Genomic DNA, 13,108 nt, shown 5'->3' on the forward strand with positions numbered 1-13,108 from the left:
CCAACTGCTGAATTGCTTCCTCCTTTACTGATGCTACAGATTTGCATACACATCCAGATTCATCTGCTAGATATCTTCTCCTAGTCATGATACTCTGCTGACATGTCGGTTTCTTGCACCCAACACAAGTCTTGGCACACAGGAAGCATGCAGTGAGAGACTGCTGAATGAACAGTGGTCAGCGCGTGAGCCAGGTCTTCTGCTCCATGGACCGGACCACTTGCCTCCCCTCAGGCCAGTTCCACTTCTACCCCTGGAAACCCTTTCAACCCTCCCCTCCCCTCTTTCCATGTTCTTTCCCTAGTGATGGGGTGGGGAAAAGAGGCCTAGCATCTCAGGAAAGCAGGGTGGAGTCCTGTGCTGCCAGGAAAGAAGAAACATAATCCTTGGGATTTGTGCTGATAATGCAGCCTTGCAAAATCATTCCCCAAAACAGAGGGAAGGGTGTTTGTTTTGTCTTGCTTATTTTGCATCTGTTTCACTGCTGGCAGAACTGAACAGATGGCAAGTCAGTCCATTTCAATGATTTCATAAGTGTTAACTGAGCTTCACAACTCAGAGGCAAAGGGTACATTCTTAAAGGACAGGGAAGGTCACAAACAAGATCTCTGCAGGTGGCAGTGGGCCTCATCTTCATAAAAGTCCTCAACTGCAGACTTTTAAGCTTAACTTCAAATAAGATCATCTATACTAAAATCCTAGGCACATCATAAAGGGATGGAAAGATGTTTGTGGAACTTAAAATTAGTGGCCCAATAACAGACTATTTTCAGTATGCTATGACCTGATTGTGTTCTATGAATCCTGAAATTGTCTTGGGCACAGTATTACATTCATTAATAGGTTAAGTGTAAAAAAATTTCAATGATTTCAATTTCACACATGAAAGAAGGCAGGGAGTCATGTTAAGAGATCAACAAATGACTTCAAAGAGCAGACAATTGTTTTTTTGTCATAAAATTTTGACTATATCCTCTTTATCTTTGTCTCTTTCTCCCTTCTACCAGCTCCTCTCTCCCCTCTTCCTCCAACTGAGATTCAAGCTGAAGTAGATGATGTTCAAGGAACTTCCTGGTCCTAGAAATCCACCAGGAATGGTGCCAGGAGTCTGCTCAGGGGCTCCTGCATCAACTACCCTTTTCCCAAGATGAGCAACAGACAGACAGACACAAGGCTCGGCTCTGTAGCTGCTCTTCTCCTTCCAGCCTTCGGCCTGGCCATGCTCCAGGTTTAAATTGTGGGGAATGGAAGAATCAACTTGCTGGGCCGGAGCTGTGCCTGAGGCCACTAATAGAGGTGTTGCTATTCTGACCCCAGGGCCAAAAGAGTTGTAAACAGAAGCTGGGGTCAAGAACTGGAAATAGGGGTAATTTTCCTCTTTGGAAATATTTGGACTATACAGCAGACACCTTATCTCCTGATGTCCTCATAAGACATGTGTGAGCGTGCTCTTGGTCACCACTGCTGGTGGGGAGGAGACATGGGGGAGGGGTGTTGTCTCGGTAATAGCAAATTTGGATAGCAGTGTCCTTGACAATGGCATCAGTATATCAGACGTTATGGCATATCTAGTGACGCTGGCCCTTTCAGCGTGGATATAGGGCCCCTAATGTCTTACATGGGCTTTGGTAGCTCATCAAGCAAGGGGAGGGGCTGGTACTCATGAATGAAGTGCAGAAGGACACATCAGCCCAGGGAGCTAGAGCTTGTTATTTTTTAAGCGAATATGGCAGACATTACTGTTACCAAGATGACTGGAGTTGTTGACTAGCACGCACAATTCCCAAAATCACTGAGAAGGAATAAGAGGGGGCTGAAGGTCATTCAAAAATAGCTAATGAGGGGCCCGGAGAAATGCCACGTTCTGCTGGTATTGCCATCTCTCTATGTTAATGACAAGGGCCGTGGAGGATGGTACGGGAGCATCGCTTGCAAGGTGTAGAGCCCCATGTTTCCAGGTAGAGAATTGTGTTCATGTGCACAGGGGTGAGAAGACGAGGGGAAGAGAGCCTGAATTTAGAGAGACAACCAGTGAGGGACCAGGCAGAGAGGACAGGGCATCCCTGTCTCCTAGGTTGATGAGGTACAGAGGCAGCTGGAGGGCTGGAGGGTGGAGCGGGGGTGTGATCCTGCAGAATGATTTCCAAAGGTTCCCACTAGATGGCGGCGTCAGTCAGCACATGAGTCTGCAAAGGTTTCTTTCCGAATAGAGGGGGCTCCATGGAAAAATGTCATTTCACAGATGGGAAGGTAGAGGATGGGGAGGCGGGGCGATTTGCTCTGAGCATACCAACGACTAGCCCTGTCCCATTCTCCTTGCCCCAGACTTTTAGGGACAATGCAGTGACTCTAGGTTCTGCTTCTAGAACCGTAGAAGCTTTTTTTCTTTTTTTTTTTTTAGAATCAAAACAAGAAGTGCCAATCGGAGCAGAGCAATAAGAGGTCGTGAGTCTTAGAGAGCAGCTACACTGAGGTTCCCTTTGACTTGTGGGATAAAGTTCTAATCTACAGCATGACGTAAGATATTCCCTGTGTTGCAGGATTTCCTTCCTTTTACATCTCTACACTTAAAACAGTACCATGCAGAGTTTAAGGAGCTTTGTGTTCAGAAACCTATGTATTAATGACCTCTGAACTGCTTCTTTGGGAAGCAATCTCTGACCCATTTAGGAGATTTGATCACTGCTGGCTGTGTGCCACTGCACTGTCTCCTCTATGCTGTTAAGGATGTAGGTTTGGAGGTGGTATTATGGCCAGGGTCCTGAGGACGGCCGGGTACGTGGGCATTTGTAACAGTCCCCTGCTAGATCAGTAAGGACTCTCTTGGTTGCCATAGAATCCAATTAAATCTACTCAACACACAAAGAAGATGTCACTGGCATGAGGAAGGGTGCAAGTGCAGCTGGGGGAAGATTGGAATTAAGGATTTCAAGGTCCGTCTAGTCAAGGCTGTGGTTTTTCCTGTGGTCATGTATGGATGTGAGAGTTGGACTGTGAAGAAGGCAGAGTGCCAAAGAACTGATGCTTTTGAACTGTGGTGTTGGAGAAGACTCTTGAGAGTCCCTTGGACTGCAAGGAGATCCAACCAGTCCCTTCTGAAGGAGATCAGCCCTGGGATTTCTTTGGAGGGAATGATGCTGAAGCTGAAACTCCAATAGTCTGGCCACCTCATGTGAAGAGTTGACTCATTGGAAAAGACTCTGATGCTGGGAGGGATTGGGGGCAGGAGGAGAAGGGGACAACAGAGGATGAGATGGCTGGATGGCATCACTGACTCGATGGACGTGAGTCTGAGTCAACTCCGGGAGTTGGTGATGGACAGGGAGGCCTGGCGTGCTGCGGTTCATGGGCTCGCAAAGAGTCGGACACGATTGAGCAACTGAACTGAACTGAACTGATCTCCCTAGAAAATTCTCATGGCTCTGCTCTGCTGCTTTAAGTGTCAAATTCATTGTGCCCTGCGGAAGGCTGACTTTCTCCATGCATCACGTGTCAATTTCACTGCCAGAAAGGAAAAAGCTCTTCTCAACAAGGACTTAACAACCACAAAAAGTGATATTGCAGAAGAGGGGCATGTGATCAAAGCAGGGCCAATCATTCCTGTTGCCAAGGAACCAGGCGCCCTGATTGGTCTATCTTGGGTCATGTGTCCACCCATAGCCTATGACTGACAACTTGCTGCTCAAACTGCCTAATTGCAGTAGAGGAGGAGAATTCTTCAAAAGAAAAGTGTTGTTACTAAACAAAATTGGTATTTGGTGGGGAGGAAGGATGCTGAGCAAGTGAGAATAGATCTCTACTCGTCAGCTCCCCAGGGACCCAGAGGACACATTTAGGAAAAGTAGACAGTGCTGCTTCTATTAGCTAGGTCAGGGACATGTAAACCTGAAACGGAGGCCTGAATTATGCACAAGGCTTGGCTTTGAGGTTTAAGTAGAGCTAGTACCCTAGTTGAAGTCAAAAGTCATAGATCAGTGGTCTATGTGCTTAGAAAAAGAGCAGAGCTTCAAACTACAAGGAAGAATGTAATGAAGTTACCCACACAATGAGCTTCCACTGGTGGCTCAGTGGAAAAGAATCTGCTTGCAGTGCAGGAGACCTGGGTTCGATCCCTGGGTTGGGAAGATCCCCTGGAGGATGAAATGGAAACCCACTCCAATATTCTTGCCTGGGAAATCCCATGGGCAGGGGAGCCTGGCAGGCTACAGTCCATGGGGGTCACAAAGAGTTGGACAGGACTGAATGACTAAACAACTAACACCCACACAATAAAGATCACAACACTTCCCGAAGGCCCCTCTCATTCCAAGTCACAGAATTGGTGCACTGGGTCAGCAACCCCCAGGAGGCCCAGTTCTTCCCCAACTAGGAAGTGAGACCCAATCTCAGCCGTCAGGGTAGATAACAAATCCTCCTCAGTGGTGAGTAGAGTTAGGAAGAAGCAGGTTGATTAGTAGAACTCTTTACTCTGCGTTTACTCACTTTCATTTCTGTTGGCCCAGTGAGCTCAAGGTTATGGTTTTCACTCATGGCTCTGGTCAACCAGGAATGAGACAACCTCCTTCAGTGGGGGAGAGCAACAGTTATCAAGGGAAATCTCTGAGGCTGTGCCCTGACATTGACCACTAATTTTTATAAACTCTTGGGACTAGAGAAATGAGCAGTTCTGTTGGCAATGGCACCCCACTCCAGTACTCTTGCCTGGAAAATCCCATGGACAGAAGAGCCTGGTAGGCTGCAGCTCATGGGGTCGCTAAGAGTTGGACACGACTGAGCGACTTCATTTTCACTTTTCACTTTCATGCATTGGAGAAGGAAATGGCAACCCACTCCAGTGTTCTTGCCTGGAGAAACTCAGGGATAGGGGAGCCTGGTGGGCTGCCGTCTATGGGGTCGCACAGAGTTGGACATGACTGAAGTGACTTAGCAGCAGTAGCAGCAGCAGCTGTTGCTTCTAGAAACATCTCAAAAAAAATAGAATATGACATTTTAGCCTCAAATCAGAGAGTTACCAAAGGTTGACCTCCTATTGTATTTCCCAACCAAATAACGACAAGCCTATGACAAACCTAAGACAGCATGTTAAAATGCAGACTCATTACTGACAAAGGTTTGTCTAGTCAAAGCTATGGTTTTCCAGTAGTCATGTATAATGTGAGAGCTGGACCATAAAGAAACCTGAGCACTGAAGAATTGATGTTTTGAACTGTGGTGTTGGAGAAGACTCTTGAGAGTCCCTTGGACTGTAAGGAGGTCAAACTAGTCCATCCTAAAGGAAATAAATCCTGAATATTCATTGAAAGGACTGATGCTAAAGCTCCAATACTTTGGCTACCTGATGCAAAGAATTGACTCATTAGAAAAGACTCTGATGCTGGGAAGGATTGAGGGCAGGAGGGGAAGGGGACGACAGAGGATTAGATGGTTGGATGGCATCAATGACTCAATGGACATGAGTTTGAGCAAGCTCCAGGAGTTGGTGATGGACAGGGAAGCCTGGCGTGCTGCAGTCCATGGGGTCATAAAGAGTTGGACATGACTGAGCAACTGAACTGATAGAAAAATCTAGAGCAGCAAAGTTCACTAGAACAGCAAAGTAACCCATGTATAATGGCCACAATATAGAAATAGTCCCAAATTGAAACCATATGAATCCCCACCCTTTATTAAATTCTCTCAGAGATATTTAAGTTCTAGTAACAAACTCTCCCTTTCTTTGTTGCCATGGAGAAAACAGAATCTCTCATCCCTGGGGGAAATTAAAAGTCTCAGAGAAATTAGAAGCAAGTCTCTTTGTAATTTCCTAATTTATCTCAATCGACTAGAGACAGCCTCGCTGTGTTGATTCTGTTTACATCCCTGCATGCTCCACTCCCCTTTCTCGGGTCCTTTTCTGCCCTGGGAGGTGGTCCCTGGAAACTGCACCATTGGAGGTCCCTTGCTTGCTGGCTTCTCGTTAGGTTTGGCCAATGAGCACCATTGACAGACTGGAGGGGAAGAGAGATTGGAATATTTCTTCCAGCTTTCTCCCTGCATTGGGACACATTTCCAGCAGTGGCTGTTTACCTAAACAAATGTAGATTTCTATCTGGAAGCCCCTTCTCCCCAGTTCTCTCTTTCACGGGGCTAAGATAGCATTTTTTCCTCTCCTTTCTTATTTAAGGGTATTACCAGGTTTCTTCTGCTGACAGCCTTGGGTGGCTCAACCTCCTTGTTGAGTCTCTTGATTCTGTCCATACCTCGGATAGTCCCTTTAAGTACATTCTCTTCTTTGATCCATTGGTGTTGCCTCCTGGTACTTGCTGTGATCTTGACTTCACACTTCAATACCTGGTACCAGGCAGCCTAGGTCCTTCTCTAGCAGCAGGATTCTGGGATATCTTCCACCAATGTAAATGGAGTCATTCCAGCACCTGCATTGTTGAATTAATTCCAACTTGAATTCTCATCTGTTCCCCTTTCCCAAAGTTCCAAAGGGTAATAAGACACAGGGATGTCATAGAACCAATCCTAGATCCATGCCATTTAGGTACAATAGCAGTCTCTAAACAAGAGTGATGTTTCTAGAACACAGTGCTTATTACAGTCTCTAGACCCACATTGCTGTTGCCAGCTGTCGACACTAACACAGACGAAGTGCTACCTGGGGGAAATTAAGGGAGACAAGAAAGCAAAAAGAGAAGAAGAAATCTGAGTTTCAGCCTCACTGGATGCCAGAGCGCTCGTCAATAATGCTGTTCACCAAATATTTATCCATCTTTCCCATTCCTGGTTCCCTGTGGTTGGTTAGGGTGTTATGACATGACTAGCTTAGCCAATGAATCTTGAGTCGGAGTGACTGGGAGAGATGTGTGTCTGTCTGTAGCCCAACATTGAAGCCCAAACACACTATCTGGTGTGAGACTCCCCAGGAGAGCTCTTTGCTTCTGGTGAGATGAGCTGTCCAGTTCAAAATTTTAGATGCTTCACCAGTCTGGGTCCCTGAGTGACTATGATGACAACCACCAAGTTAATCCATTATGAACACAATGTATGACAGAAAAATCTATCTTTAAGCCACCAAAATGGAGAGAGTATGTGTTATTACAGTACAGTCTAGCTTGTGTGTGTGCTCAGCCACTCAGTCATGTCCAGCGTTTTGCAACTGCTGGTACTGTGGCCCACTAGGGTCCTCTGTTCATGGACTTTTCCAGGCAAGAATACTGGAGTGAGCTGTCATTTCCTTCTCCAGGAGATCTTCCTGGCCCAGGGATTGGACCTGCATCTCTTGTGCCTTCTGCATTGGCAGGAAAGTTCTTAACCACTGTGACACCTGGGAAGCCCAAACACTCTAGCTTGTCCTGATGCAAATTTTTTTTTAACATAGTAGTAGTCCAGTGAACTCAATGACCTTTGCCACTTCTTTCCAAACCTTGCAGAAACCCCACTTGAAGAGCTATAGAACCTGTCCCCTTGCTTATGCTCCAAAAACCCAATGCAATGCATTGGGCTCTCAGGACCATACTCTTTCCTCAGCCTTTGGATCCCCCAGGCCATGGCTGACTCGACTACTCCAAAGGCAGCACCCAATCTCTCTTTTCTATCAGTTTGCTGGCAATATCAGTTCCCCACTGGTGAAGCAAAACATATCCTGAGAAGCATCTAAGAATGAGTATTTTGAGATGAAGGAGGAACAGTTGTGATGGCAGAAGCCATTCTACCCACAAAGATTAAAGGGCTTGTTTGGAATTGCATTTTCTCTGGCCCAGGTCATAGCCCTTCCCTCTCCAGGTGGAGCAAGATTAGTCAGCAGAGACTCATAACAGGTGCAGCCACTTCCACAATTTAATGTCTCAGAGAGAGCCTTCCCTGACCCTAGGATTCCCCTGAACCCCTGTATTTCTAATGCAGACCATGATCCAAGAACCAGTCATATACTAGAGATAGTGTTAGCCACTCAGTCATGCCCAACTCTTTGCGACCCTAGGGACTGTAGCCCACCAGAGTCCTCCGTCCATGGGATTCTCCAGGCAAGAATACTGGAGTGGGTTGCCATTTCCTTCTCCAGGGGATCTTCCCGACCCAGGGGTCAAACCTGGGTCTCCTACATGGCAGGCAGATTCTTTACCATCTGAGCTGCCAGGGAAGACCACTAGAGACCATAACCTTCTATTAATAATGTAGTGGTTGGTTCCCAGATTCTGTGAATGTACCCACTTTGTCTACCATGACTGTCCAAGAGGAGGAGGAGTTTAATAACACTAGATGGCATTTCTGTGGGACTCTAGCGTGTCAGTGATTCCTCCAGTCCACAATGTTCCTTATAGAAGCACAAAGAACAGGAGCTGAGCTGAGAAGCGTGGCCATTATTCCTTGATTGCTAGCTGGACTAGGGCCTCCTCCTTCCGACACTTACTCTTTGCTAGGTAGGAGGGTCCAGGAGGATGGTAGCCAGCTTCCAATATGACCTGCAATGATTCCCATCTAGTGACACCCAGACTCAAACACCCACAATGATCCCTATGCCTAGTGATCTTGTGTCATCTCCTCCCACCTTGTATCAGGATTGGTCTGTGTGATTAACAGCATGCAGCCATAGCCACCTCTAGTTATAAAAGACATTGAAGTGTTGTTTTGGGTTCTCTCCCCCTTTTGGATCACTTACTCTAGAAGAAGCCAGTTGCCAAGTATTTTGAATCCGGAGGGAGCCCTATGGAGAGAGAGGCCCCTGTGGTCCTCTTTCCAACAGCCTGGGAGGAGCCAAGGCCTGCCAACACCCACGTGAGTGAGCTTGGTAGCAGATTCTCCAGCATCAGATGCCTGGTGCCCTGGTCAGCAGCTGACTGTCCCCTCATGGGCTGGAACTACACTAAGCCACTCCCAAACTCCTGGCCCTTAGAAACTCTACAACAGCTCTTTGTCCTTTCAATCTAACTTCTGCAGTATTTTGGTACATAGCAATCAATACCTAATAAAAAGCCAATGTCTCTCTGAACCCTGGGACCTTTCCAAGCCTCTGGTGGCCTACATTGTACCAGAATTTGAAGCAACATTCAGCCTCTTGGTTCTGCCTTCTGGAATTGAGCACTTGACCTTGGGCACCAGTAGACATGACTAACCCATCAACTCTGTCTCTCCATCTGGAAGCAGAGGGGCAAGAGAATAGGAAAAGAATGGTTATACATCCTGTGATGGAGAAAGGAGGCTGTTTGAGATTTCTTTTATTCATACCTATGCAAATGTTTCTTTTTATTGTCTGTGTAATGCCTTGTTGTTGGCTGAGCTGGGCTTTTCTCATTGTGCAGATTACGCCTCCACTTCCTCTCTCCCAAACATACCTGACTAAGCACATAGATACCAGATGACAGATTTTGCTTTGGAAATTGGGGGAGCAGTTTTGGCAGGAAAGGAAAGTTTAAGGAGCAAGTGTAAACAAAGGTAGCACAAGGTCTGAGCCCCACAGTCACAGTGACAGAGGTTGGACCTGCTTTTTGGGAGAGACTGTGATACACAGTGAGACTCTGGGCCCATGAGAACCACCTTCGACTGAGAGAGAAAGCTTTTCTCCCTCTTGGTGCTGTTCACCCAGGAACTCATGTATCTCCAGGTGGGGAAAACCCAGGATACGTGCCCCTAGCGGTGGTGGGTCACGTCCTTTCGCAGATAGAGACAGGGTCAAGTTAGATTAAACCATCCCAGGTAGAGAACTGGCACCCACCTGCAGCTGGGTGTCTACAACTCCCACTCTGACACTAGCAGCTGAATGGAAAAGAAGCATAGGGCAAGGATGAGGGGTTGCCCAGCGCACCATGCCTTCCCTAGAAGTGCCACCCGCCCAGCACCTCAGTGTGTCCAGCAGCTGCAAAGTCCCTTGAACCTCAACATTTAAGGGTCTTTTGGCTATTTCATTATGTGGGTAGGATTGCTTGAATCATTGGTCATTGGTGATTGGAACACAATCTCCTGCTCTTCTTTCTTCCCTGGAGGTTGAGGGGTGGAGCTGAAGCCTTCAACCTTCTCATCATGCGGTTAGTTTTTGTGACAACTAGTCCCATCCTGAAGCTATCTAGTGACCTCTCCTCCAGCCCAGGAGCCATTTCACTAGCACACAAAAGGTAGGAAATGCCAAGGGTTTTGGGAGCTCTGGGCCAGGAACCTGGGACAAAAGTCAAATATTTATTATGTTACAGTGAGACACTTTAGAATAAAGTGGCAGAGTTGGGGCAACTTTTGCTAGGAGTACCCAGAGGTCATAGTGTTGAAACTCTAGCCCCCTGCCCCGGCTCTCCAAAATAGGCTGCTCCAGGTTGCAGGCACATCCCACAGGTGAGCTCTCTCATCACATGGGAGAGGGAGGGAGCCAGAGACAGGACATGTTTTCCCAAAGGAGTCACTTCAGGCAGAACTGAACTCTCAAAAGTGCCTCCCACTACCTGCTCAGGGTTGACTTCAAGCAACGTCCCAGGTGAAGCTTCCTATGCACTAGGCTAAACCTAAGGTATGGAAAAAATACAGACTATTCCCTTCAATGCTTAATATTTTTCACTAGGAGTCTTGAAGCATGAAAACAAAAATGAGAATGTGAAATGTATAAAGCAAATGATCCTTGGCTCCAGGCAAAATCAGACTAAGCATATTTTGATTTCAGTATTATAAAGGCAATATAAAGGTAATTTAATTGCTTGCCTTTATAATACTGGAAATACCCCTACAGGAAAACTATAATTTTCCTTTTAAGAGGTGGTTTTATTTTTTTGTCCTTATTCAGTTTTAAAGATCTTGAGTTGAAAGCCCTTTTACTAATACCAAAAGCCACTGATGGTTTCTTGGCACATTTGACTGGATGAAATTGATTGCATTGCATTTCCCATGCAGCATATCGTACATCGAGGGAACCAAGTCTGTGTTGGCTGTACGAGGCTACAGGCAGGAGCTGGCCTCATCCTTCCCTAGGAGTCGGACTGTCTTCATAAGATAAGTGGATTTCCCTGGTAGTCCAGTGGTTAAGAATCTGCCTTGCAATGCAAAGCACATGGGTTCAGTCCCTGGTCAGGGAACTAAGATCCCCCATACCACGGAGCAGCTAAGCCCACACACCACGACTTCTGAGCCCACGCTCTAGAGCCACAGCTAGAGAGTCCGTGTGCCACAACAGAAGATGCCATGTGTCTCAACTAAGACCTGATGCAGCCGATTCAGTAAATATAAAAAAATAAAGATAAGGTGGGGTGCACTGAAGTGGAAGAAATGAAGTTATGTTACTTATTTTAGCAATTTTCTGCAAAGCAAAATAGACTGGAAGCAAACAAAACCGTTCTTAAAGATGTGCCTTATGCTGTTTCAATGCACACAAGCTTCTCCAGAACTACAATGCACCAATAAATGAGTTACTTTTTAATTTCCACACCTGGGGAACTGCACAAGGCGATGGTAATATACCTAGTCCCAAGTAGGGCAGTTGGTAGTGGCAGTTTTCATATGTTGGCGAACAGTTGAGATAAAAGTCAAAAGTACTTCAATCTTGTACTCTTTTTGTATCTGCAAAGTTCTGTATGTGATTCTTTTACTTACTAAAAGTCTGTAGTTTTTCATATGTGATTTGTAAAGCTTCTTAATTCTTGTTTGAGGATTTTTAAAAAACGTTTACATTTTTGTCCTCCAAATCTTGCTTTGTTTAGAAGGAGGTGGTCAGGACACTGAACTATCAATGTTTTTAAAAATTAAAGAGAGAAAAGGCCATAAAAATTTCTTTTAAGTCAGGCAATAAAATGCCTGGTACATTTGGGTCACGCGCATCTGATTCTACATCAGACAATGGCTTATTAAACGCTGTCTGGGTATAGACACCAAATATTTTGCATATTCAAGAATATTCAATCAGCTATTTGACTGCTGAATGTTTATCTATTGGGATTTAGCTTCCTCATTTGTCAATTGAGAGTCTAAGATAAGACTTCTAAGGCCAGTTTTAAAAAACACTTTAAAGATTAGAGCTTCCAGCTTCTCCGTCAACTGTTTAATAGTATCATCTCTATTAGCTAGGGTCAGATTCTCAAATTTGGACTCACACTGCAAATCACTTGGGAGGTTTTAAAGCATCTGAAAGCCCAGACATCATCCAAAATAAACGACTTGCTCTGGAATCTTTCAGTTCCTCCACAAACAGATGCTGAGACAAAGACATTGGAATTGCCTACTTCTTGTAACTAATCCCCTATGTTTATAGCTCAGCTACTTCTGCATATTTAAATGTGATGCTCTCAGATAGAAATAAGCATTATCTTCCATCACAGAGAACGTTTCAGTGCTCAGATATCTGAACTAAACACCTTTAATTGTCTATAATACTCACAGGAGTTCTTGAACTTTAGACTTTATATAAAGACAAGAGAATGGCTTTATAAATTGCAAATATTTCATAATATGCACAGTCACTCAATCATGTTTGGAACAAGTAGGTGTGAATAAATTTAAAGTGGCTGGTAGGCTGCAATATTAAGCTTAGTTTACAAACATAATTTCAAGCTACAGATGCATGGCATGAACTTAGTATGGCTGATTCTTTGCTCTAGGAAATCGATTAATCCCATGCAAGCCCTCCCCTTTCTCAGCTGGGTGGGTTTATTGGCTGATCCTCCTCTGAGCCCATGCTATTCCAGATCGTCTACAGGTCTATGTTAAATCCTTTGTTACAGTGCACAAGACAGGCAGGAGGTGAACTTTGCACATATAAGTGATTATTTACACACACCCACACATATAAAGTAGATCACTGCTCAGCTTGCATCAGCTGTGTTTTCATAGTCCTAGTTATTTGCAATTTGCTAACACAACCCCGTGATTTAGAACATAATTTACTTCCCTTTAATGTACTTTATGAAATGAGTGACAGCCACGAGCGATGGTATTTCTGAACTGTGGCTCTCATTTGGGAGTAAAAGACCACTTTTTGACCAACGACTGTCTAAAAGCCTTCCCTGCTGGGCTGGACATTAGTGGACATTTACTGGCTGAAGACTGACCTTTGAAAGGTTCATTCAGGGGCCGCTGTGACGGTCACCACCACAGCACGTGTGGACAACCTACAGCACACATGGTGGGGTTCGGGGGTGTCACTTGTTTCCTCGGA

The sequence above is a fragment of the Ovis aries genome, chromosome 20 (genome assembly GCF_016772045.2).
Source record: "Ovis aries strain OAR_USU_Benz2616 breed Rambouillet chromosome 20, ARS-UI_Ramb_v3.0, whole genome shotgun sequence".
Classification (NCBI taxonomy): Eukaryota; Metazoa; Chordata; class Mammalia; order Artiodactyla; family Bovidae; genus Ovis; species Ovis aries.